Source organism: Heterodontus francisci, chromosome 36 (assembly GCF_036365525.1).
Source record: "Heterodontus francisci isolate sHetFra1 chromosome 36, sHetFra1.hap1, whole genome shotgun sequence".
Classification (NCBI taxonomy): domain Eukaryota; kingdom Metazoa; phylum Chordata; class Chondrichthyes; order Heterodontiformes; family Heterodontidae; genus Heterodontus; species Heterodontus francisci.
Window position 1 is genome coordinate 12,766,742 of NC_090406.1, and position 9,631 is coordinate 12,776,372.

A 9,631-nucleotide genomic window follows, 5' to 3' on the forward strand; every position below is an offset into this window, starting at 1 on the left:
TTTCTTTTCAAATTGCATTTCATTCCCCTGGTTGTGGAGGTGTCATGCAGGCCCCCACCTGCCAAGAATGAAGCACTCATATTTCGCCACATAAACATTGATTTTTAAACTGTTACTGGAGAAAAGAAAAAACTTGTTTAAAAAAAACACCAGACCTTTGACTGGAAAGACATTTGCATTGTAACAGACAGTACTTGGAAAGGACAAAGGAGCCTCTCCCTGCTCCAATTTAATCCACAATGGACTTTTGATTCCCAGATGTTGAAGGTAAAGAGGCTAGCATTCCAGGTTAACTGCTAAGATGGCCGAATAAACAAACAGACGTGGTTTAGTCACATGACTAACTGGCTGTTGGAGTTTTTTGAATTTGAACTTGCCACAAAGAATTTGAACTCAGAAAGCTGTTGGCTCCTGGACTGAAAAGACTTCCTGTCTGCTCTCATCTCGCTCTCACCAGCTTCAGAAACCCTTGAAGACATATGAACCCCAAGAGAGAAAAGTCTCCTACAGTGATCAAGGTTTAAGAAGAATACTGAGCCCCAACGAAAAGCAAGACTACCTACAAGCAAGGACTACAGCGAGCTCGAAGCACTAACAAAAAACCCTCATCAGAGATTGCCTCAAACCGCTCTACTTTATTTTTCTTCTCTTTTTCTGTCTCTATTTGCACGTGCATATCGGGTATGCAAGCTAGCGGGTCGTGGCGTGCATCCGTAGGCGTTAACCAAATTAGAGTTTAAGTTTTAATACATTTCACTTTTCTTCTTTAAACCTAAGGAAGCCTGTTTGTGCTCATTTCTTTGTCTTATATTTGGAAAGTGGTGAACAAGGATTCACCAAGGGGGAGCTCAAAACACAGTGTTTAAAACAAAACCCTGTTACAATAAGACCAGGTGAAGGCTGAGAAAGACCCCTGGACACCTTTCTCACCTGATCGTAACACTATCTTTATGCAAAACTCTTTGTATCATGTGCTTAGCATACAAGAAATGATCAATGACTTAAACTGTTTAAAAATTAACACTGTTGTAAAAACATTTAAATATTTCTGTGCAAATGAAATGTAGGACTGTCAACATCAGGAAAATGTTAAGAGCCAGATTTTCATTCAAGAAAAGCAAGGCAAATCACAAGCCAGTTAAATGCAGGGAATATGTTTCTTTTGCAGTGGCGTAGATCAAAATAAATCACATTGTTACATGAAATCTGAGTGAGACTTTATAGGATTGGAGTCTTCTTCCCCATCTCCCTTTAAATGTAGGTGGGTTAAACTGTGAACCCTGATATTTACAGGCTAGCAGGGTGGGATCGGGACTACTGTCAGCAGTCAGAAAAATGGAAATACCAAGAAGGTGGAGGTCCTGCCGGATTTAACAGCTGGCCTCATTTTTACTCCATTTTCTGCCTGGGGGACGGCCAGATTGAGAGGCTAAACCAGCTGCCAGGTGGGAAAGCCTGTGGTAGAAGGCCACAGCCATGAAACTCTGGGGACAGTTCCTGAGAACCCTGGAGAAGATCGTGGGTTGGTGGGGCTGAGCGGACGGGGACAGTGGGGGGAGGGTGGGGGAGGTGGCTGAAAGTGCTGCAGTGAGGAAGGAGGGAGAAATTGTGGGGAGAATGGGGGTGTTGTTGGCCAATAGTCAGGGAGCTGGGGAAAGAGATTGCAACAGAAGGTTTGCTTGATGGGCTGTGGAGAGAAGTCACCCTTACACATTCCAACATATTTCAACTGCATCCCGTCCATTATATCCATCATCCATTTTCTCCTCTGCTTACCTCTCCTACATTTTCTGTTGATCTTTACTTCCAATAATTGTCTGTCTACCTTCTGCTCTAATAACGTGACTGAGATATTGTCTCTTTCTCTCTTTGATGTTATGCACTAATTTCCTCAATTCTCCAGCCATTTTCGGCGCTTCTTCATTAGCCTTTGTCTGTGTAGGATATGTGGAAAATCCTCCTATATGCTCACATCTCAAATGCAGTCAGCTTATCAATAGTCTTTGTTTGTTGCCCATGTCTCCGAGGCATATAACATATACACAGCTGGAGTATTGCATACAGTTCTGGCCACATTACAGGAATGCAATGACTGCTCTGGAGAGAGTACAGAGTTGATTTTCAAGAACGTTACCAGGGCTTGAAAGTTGCAGCTAAGAGGAAAGATTGGATCAGCTAGGGTTGTTTTCCTTAGAACAGAGGAGACTGTGGGGTGACTTAATTGAGGTGTACAAAATTATGAGGGGCCTAGATAGAGTAGACAGGAAGGACCCGTTTCCCCTAGCGGAGAGATCAATTAGTGGGGGCACAGATTTAAGGTTATTGGTAGAAGAATTAGAGGAGACATGAGGAAAAACTTTTTCACCCAGATGGTGGTGGGTGTCTAGAATTCGCTGCCTGGATTGGTGCTGGAGGCAGACGCCCTTAACTCATTTAAAAGTTATCTTGACGTGCATCTGAAGTGCTGTAACCTGCAAGGCTACAGACCAGGTGCTGGAGGGTGGGATTCGAATGGGCGGTTAGTTTTTTCAGCAGGAGCAGACAAGATGGACTGAATGGCCTCTTTCTGTGCTGTAACTTTTCTATGATTCTTTGACAAAATGTTGCACTCAGCCTTCTTTTCCTAAGATCCCTAAGGCGCAGTTTCTTTAATGTAAACACGTCCTTCATTCTGACAAAGCTGGTCTTGGCTATCTCAATTCTCCTTCAGATCTCACAATCACATCGCCCATCGTCTGTGATAATCTGCCCAAGGTCTGTGAACCTTTTCACTTGTTCCAGGACTTATCCATTTACTTCAATTTTCACTTCTGGGGTTAGGTCTCTGCTTATCACCATTGTCTTGGTCTTCTTCACATCTATGTCCCTCACTCCTTGTTTTCACTTTGTTCACAATTTCCTGTAATGCCTCTCCTGACTAGGGGGAGACAGTGGCGTAGTGGTAATGTCACCAAACTAGTATTCCAGAGGCCTAGACCAATGCCCTCAGGACCTGGGTCCAAATCCTAATATGACAGCTGGTGGAATTTAAATTAAATTAATAAAAGAAAATCTGGAATTGAAAGCTAGTCTCAGTAAAAGTGCCATGAAACGATCATCGATTGTCATAAAAACCATCGGTTCACTAATGTCCTTTACGGAAGGAAATCTGCCATCCTTACCTGGTCTGGCCTATATGTGACTCCAGACCGGCAGCAATGTGGTTGACTCTTAATGGCCCTCTGAAATGGCCTAGCAAGCCACTCAGTCGTCAGGGCTATCACAAGAGTTTTGCTTTTTCATTGAAAGCTGACAGTTGTGTGTGTGTTTTAAAGACTGAGAAAAAGAATTCTCTGTGAACATTGAATGCTGAAACTTAGTGTTGAACTGAGTAGGACGAACTGAAGGACACCTGATCCAAACAACAGCAAGGGAAATGACAGGTTACATGACTTGTTGTTAGAGTTTCAGTTTCATTTGTGTTTTGTGAAAGACCAGTACTAGACAGGTAGGAGGCAGAAAAAACTGACTAGGACCTGTGTTTTGCAGACCAGAGGAAAGAAAATCTCTCCCTGAAAAAGAAGGCTTGCCTCTCTTGTAGAAAGAAATTCTACCTTTGAGGTAGTGGCTGTGGTCCGCCTGGAGAGAGAAAAAGACCCTTAGAGAGGAAAAGACCCAGGAAGAGGAGTTGCTGCACTCTGTGGAGAAAGACTCCTTTGCTGAGAGCAAGCCTTGCATTTTAAAAGGTAGCAGATTCCTATTGCCTCCAGTCTCTAAAAGTTCTCTGCCTCAGGAGTGATTCCTGTTGACTTCTATGTTTTGAGATAACCTGAAATCTCAAGAAAGCTTCTATTGCTAGATTGCTATTTCAAAACCCAAGTAGACCTGTTGCTACACCCTTTGCTGAAAGATCTGTGTGACGCCTGCTGCAGTCAAAGTGCCATGAACAGCTACCAATCACAGACTGTTCATCAACCTCGCCCGGAGAGATTGAGTGGCATCCATCTATCCGACTCTGGGACACCTCACCAGAATGTTACAACCCAGTTATTTTACTATTCCTAAGAAACAGCTGTAAAGCAAAACATCCTTTTAAAACCAGTTAACCATTTTTTTTTAGATGTATGTGTGCGTGCATGAGGGTTAGGAAGAATAAGAAGTTTGAAAAGAATCCTTCCACAAAGGAGTTATCTCATTATTGTTTAAGACTTAGTTTATTAATAAATAGTTAATTTTGTTGTTGTTTAAAGAAACCTAGTTTGGTGTGCTTTATTCAGGGGGACAAATAGAGTATTTGATTTGGCTACTTTCCGGTAGGTGAGAAACCTTACTAATATGCTATGACCTGTGGAGTAGTGGGACTGAATTAACAGTGCATTACTCCCGCCTTGGTCGTAACAAGGGCAATTAGGGAAGGGCAAACAATGCTGTCTTGCCAGTAACGTCCACATCCCATGAATGTTATCTGTGTATTTCAAGTTGTTGATGTTCAATCCACTAATGTTGCAACCTGGTAGATCTTCTATGTCTCTGAAGATAGCTTCAGTATACAGATTTGGAGACATAACACATCCCTGACACTCTCCTCTTTTGATTGGGAAGTTGCCTGACAAGCCGCAATCAAGTCTCATCACCGCTGATTGATTCCAATATAGATTCTGAATTATCCTTTTATCATTTGTCAATTTCTAGCTTGTTTAAGCACTCCATTATTTTCTGATGGCAAACTGTATCAAATGCCTTCTCATAATCTCTGAAGCATACACAGATATGAACTAGGTATCTTTTAATGACTACCCTCAAATTAAAGATGCTCTCTCGGTCTTTTCTGTGGCCTGAATCCTGACTTACCATCATCTATCTCTGCTTCTGTAGATTGGTCATTTCTTTCCAATATGATTATTAGAATCATTTTCATCACATGGCTCATGAGGCTTATTGTCCTGTGCTCTGAACACTCGAGGGCTTTTGGTTTCTTTGGGATCCTAATAAACACCGACTGCATAAGATCCTCGGCTATGAATCCTGTTCTGTAAATTTTGTTGCAATGGTCTGTCAGTATCCCAATGTTATCATTCAGGGCTTTCAGGCATTCTGTTATCTCATCGATTCCAGTTGCTTTCTTTGCTTTCACCTTTTTGGTTGCAGCACTGACTTCTGCCTCTATTATCTCTGGTCATTCTCTTCCCTCCGATGGTATCAATTCACTTCTGTCTTTATCAGCTCTCTGATGTACTCAACCCATTGTTTCTCTACACTTTTTCAAAGAGAAGTTCACCTTCCTTGCTCCTAACACAGCCACTATTTGTATCTTCAGCCTTGTTTTAATTTGATACATGAAATGGCTCCCATTCACTTCACTGTTGTATGCAAGAACATTAATGTTTGTGCTGAAACAGTTGGTTTGTCAGTAACATTAGTGTTCTCCATTTCTCATTGCTCATTAATTTTTCCTCGACTTTCCTTCTACGTTCTTGCAGTGAGTAGTAAATCTTCAATTCCAAGTTAACGCACCAGAGAATCACCAAGGCTTTCTGTATTCCTTTTAACGTGTGGTGTCCTTCAGTTAAAGTTCAAATACCAAACTGTAAAGTAAAATGATAATTAATAGTGGTACAAAATAAAGAGCTATCCCTCAAAGCACATTAATAATTAATATGAGCAGCACTGAAAGTTTCCAAAACTGTTTGGAAAGAAGATATGAAAATTATTAGTCACCCCCACCCCCTTCTTTGGCTTAGTGTCAATGATTTTTGATCATATTTCTGTAAAGTGCCTTAGGACAGTTTTCTGCATTAAAGATGCTATTGTTATGAAAGTACTTCCATTTTATTTAAGTGTTTTTTGAGGGCTCGCGTGGAGATTGTGGAAATTGATTCATTTGGAAGACTGAAGAGATTTCATAGATGCTGGAGTTTGATTTTTTTTTAAAGAAAGGTCAATGGAAGGACTTGGGACTTTATCTAAAAACAAACCTGTACTGTAAATCACGTCTTAAGCTAAGTAAACAGCAGGAACCTTGGTGACTAGGGGAATTGTTTACAGAGAAGTGACATGTCAAGATTTATGGTGGTCAAGAGTTGGTTCAGTTGGGGGTCAGCCTGCTAACAGAAACCACCAGCTCAACCTTTTCCACCCTTCTGAGAAACCCTGAGAATCCAGTGTGTGTGGACTGGAGAAATTGATGCCACATTTCTCCTGCAAAGCCTGCCAGACTAATCCTCGACATCACCTGAAGAGAATTGCTCCAAAAAGATCCCAGTGACAGCAGTTATGTTATCGGGATGCCAGACCAAAGAGCATTCCATATCTTATCCTTATTTTCTTCAAGAATTTAACAAGTATTTGGCCAAAGTATTTTTGTTTTTTTGTCTTTTTGTAAAGACATGTCTGCAGGGAAAACTTCTTTATTTTTTCTTTAACCGGTGTGCGCGCGCATTGGGCTAATTTAGAAGGAAACTTTCATACTTCAACCTGCGTGTTAATGCTTTGTACCTTTATTGAATTAGTCTTGTATTATAATAATTTTATCTTAAAGAAACCTGGTTGGTGGATTTTATTCTGAAATAAAAAGAGAGTCTATTATTGGCCGTATCGGTAACTGGGTAAAACATTTAAATGTATGTTGTGACCCGTGGAAAAGTGGAACTAGAGAAAGACAGTGCACTCCTCCAGCCTCGGTTGTAACACTATACAAATGCAAGTTGTTGTTTCTGATGAGAGCAATAGATGAAGCTGTAAAAGCACCATGCTTCACATACCTCCTTCATTATACACTGAAATTGAGTCTCAATGTGTGGTCTCCTACTGGATCGTATTCTTTATCTGAACCCTAGTACCACGCAATTTCTTAATTATCCTCAATTATCTTTCCTCTTGCAATCCGCAGGCTTTCAAAACCCAAACCAAAAGTGCATACACAAGCATCGAGCCAACTGCTGGTAGGTGAAAATCAACACAGAGGTTACCCACTAGCACACGGATACCACAAGTGAAGTAGGGAAGAGTCTGGCAGTTGCTTGGGGGGCTGGGGCAATGGGCTGTGTGAAGCAAATGCCTAAATGCTACATCTGGGGCCCGGAGAAGCATTCCTGCTCCTCCAGTCCCACAAAGAAATGTTTTTTGAGGCCTCCACTGCATGTCTGGCAGGTTTCACTGGTTGGCATAGCCATAGTAACTGCCTCTAGTTATAAGGCTGTTAAAATGGCTTTGAAATACCATCTGAGTGATAGGACATTGATTCGCTTATGTTAACATGGTGTCTTTCTGTGTTAGGCAGATACCTCACCCGCTTGGCCTTAAAATCACCACTAGCAGTACTGGAGTTGGAAAAGGGCCTCAAGATTATATCTCCCATTCTGCCTGGCCTCCGTCAGTTGGAAGAAGTTAATACTCCCTTTAATGATGAGCATAGCATAGCAACAGTAATCATTTTCATTTTTTTTTTAAAAAAAAGCATGTTATTTCTCTCTGATCAAGGTTCCTAATGAGGCTAAATTTACTACTGCTCCAGCTCAGTGGGTAGCACTCTTCTCTCAGTCAGAAGGTTGTGTGTGAGTTCAAGTCCCACTCTAGGACTTGCCAAAGCCAAAGACTTGCAGGTTGGTAGGTAAATTGGCCATTGCAAATTGCAACTAGTGTAGGTAGGTGGTAGGAGAATTGAGGGAAGGTGGGGATGATGTAGGGAATATGGGATTAATGTAGGATTAGTATAAATGGGTGGTTGATGGTCGGGACAGACTCGGTGGGCCGAAGGGCCTGTTTCAGTGCTGTATCTCTCTATGACTTCAGCACAAAAATCAAAGCTGACACTCCAGTGCAGTACTGAGGCAGTGCAAAACTCTCAGAGGTGCCATTTTTCAGATGACATGTTAAAACCCATCTGCCCCATCAGGTGGATATAAAAGATTCCATGGCACTATTTTGAAGTAGAGCAGGGGAGTTATCCCTGGTATTTTGGCCAATATGTATCCCTCAATCAACATCACAAAAACAGATTATTTGGCTATTATCACATTGCTGTTTGTGGGAACTTATTATACTACAGCAGTGACTACACTTCAAAAGTATTACTTCATTGGCTGTAATACACTTTGGGACGTCCTGTGGTCATGAAAGTCACTGTATGAATGCAAGTCTTCCTTTTTTGCATCCAAAAGGTATTACATACACAACTAAAAACAATGAATGAAAATTGCACACTTTAACATGGTTTTGTTGAATTGGTACAGTGGATGCAATCTACAAACCAAAGGCATACTTTATTAGTTAACAAAATAGTCTTGTTGAATGAAGGTGGTTCTTCAATCCAGATAATCTCACCCTTCCATAATACTTACCAGAGTGTCTTAAAGCACCAGCAGAATTTAATTTTATAAAAATAAGCTGATGACAAATTATTTAAAAGGTCTGAAATAAAAACAAAGTGCTGGAAATACTCAGCAGGTCAGGCAGCATCTGTGGAGAGAGAAGCAGAGTTAACGTTTCAGGTCTGTGACCTTTCATCAGAACTGGCAAAGGTTAGAAAATAATTAGGTTTTAAACAACTGAAGGGGTTTGGGCGGGTGGTAGCGGGGAAGAGAACAAAAGGGAAGATGTCTGATAAGGCAGAGGGCAGAAGAGATTAAATTAAAAAAATGTCCTGGGACAAAGGCAAAGTGTGTGTTAATGCTTATGGTGAAAGACAAACCATTAATTTATCTTTCACCACCAGCATTAACACACTCTTTGCCTTTGTCCCATGACAGCTTTGTTATTTAATCTCTTCTGCCCTCTGCCTTATCAGACACCTTCCCTTTTGTTCTCTTCCCCATTACCACCACCCCACCCTCACCCTTTCATTTGCTTAAAAGCTAATTCTTTTCCAACCTTTGCCAGTTCTGATGAAAGTTCACAGACCTGAAACATTAACTCTGCTTCTCTCTCCACAGAGGCTGCCTGACCTGCTGAGTATTTCCAGCACTTTCTGTTTTTATTTCAGATCGCCAGCATCTGCAGTGTTTTGCTTTATTGAAAAAGGTCCGTTTTAACACTGGGTCTACGATGCTTGCTAAGGACTAGCACACAGTTTCTCCTAAGCCTCAGATTCTCATCTCTCTTCTGTCTCTTATAGTTTATAAATGGACTGAGATTGCTCTGAATGGGTCTAAGTCTACAGCACGAAACACTTCCTGATCGTAGTCCTAAATTTGTCTTTTGCTCTTGTTTCAATCAAATAGTGCTGCATTATCATGGGTCTGAAATGGCATTAACAACAACAAATTGCATTTATAAAGTGCCTTTAATGTAGTAAACATCCTAACGTGCTTCACAACAGCATTAAGAAACAAAATTTGACATTAAGTCACATAAGGAGATATTAAAACAGATGACCAAAAGTTTGGTCAACGAGGTAGATTTTAAAGGAGGGGCGAGAGGTCGACAGGTTTAGATTAGATTAGATTAGATTAGAGATACAGCACTGAAACAGGCCCTTCGGCCCACCGAGTCTGTGCCGACCATCAACCACCCATTTATACTAATCCTACACTAATCCCATATTCCTACCAAACATCCCCACCTGTCCCTATATTTCCCTAACACCTACCTATACTAGTGACAATTTATAATGGCCAATTTACCTGTCAACCTGCAAGTCTTTTGGCTTGTGGGA